Source organism: Frankliniella occidentalis, unplaced genomic scaffold, assembly GCF_000697945.3.
Source record: "Frankliniella occidentalis isolate FOCC.00 unplaced genomic scaffold, Focc_3.1 Scaffold287, whole genome shotgun sequence".
NCBI lineage: Eukaryota > Metazoa > Arthropoda > Insecta > Thysanoptera > Thripidae > Frankliniella > Frankliniella occidentalis.
In genome coordinates, this window is record NW_026267413.1 from 916 (window position 1) to 2,083 (window position 1,168).

The following is a 1,168-nucleotide window of genomic DNA, read 5'->3' on the forward strand; positions in this document are numbered from 1 at the left end:
GTAGGGGTGTATTATAGAGCCGTTTACACTTTTTACCGCTACACCTGTTGAAGCTAAGTTTTGTTTACAATAAAAGCAAATTGCTTTTTTGAAAGTAGTTTCATGAATTATAGTGTGGAGTTCCACGCTAGCCATTAGTACCCGTACACTTTCTAGGCACGTTTCATTGGCAGTGCACTTTTTGCAAATTTTCTGTATTGTTTCGTTGGAGAGGTATGCAATTTTGTACTCAATTTTGACGCATGAATTGTATGATACATCTTTTAGAAATGTTACTCCCATTACTCCGGTGAACTGAAATTTACAAAAATTTCAATGTATTCTTTGAACCTCATGTCCAGATGAAACTTTCTTTAGGCTTTGTATCAAGACAGTATATGTTTCAGAATTTCCATCTGCGACCGTTTGTTTTTTTAAAGTTTACTTTATATTTTTTCTTCTTACCATCTTGACAACTATTTTTTACGTTTCACAGTGTACAAATAGCAGAAAACAAAAAGTCATGTATTAAAAGATCAGTGACGTATATCATTTCCATTTCTCCTCTAATATTGAAAAAAACTTCTTAAATATGGTGCATGTATATTGTGACATCAATGTCTTTAAGTACTTCGACAATTGACTGTATGAAATAATTTATGTCCATACGGTCTAAACCTGCACCTAATTTTGGGACTGCTAGACTTGTAATTTTGTTGAAAACTTAAAAGTTTTTTAGGTTAAATAATGGTTCTTTGAAATGTTCTTGTGTTGGTAAATGGGAAAATCTATCTTTTGTTATTAGATTGACTATAAATCTTTCTTGTCTTCTCAAAGCCACCAGCCCATCGACTTCTCGTTTTGCCTTCAGGAAGTCTTCCCTTAAATTGAATCTGTTGTTTAGTTCTTTTGCAAGTCCAGCACCCATTTTACCATCTAAGCTCACACAATGTGCCATTGTCATTGATGATGGGCAATTGAAAATATTACCATTTATGTGTATTAGTTTCATCGTTTGATTTCTTAAGTTCTGTCTGGGACAAAATATAGTTGACTATTAAAACTCTTGGCATCTTAAATCGAATACCTATATATCAATTGTAAGTTCACTGATTTTATGCACAATGGTGATACAGACTGACGTCAATCCCTTGTCCCCGCTGCCCCTTTTCTCTACCTCCCCCCCGGC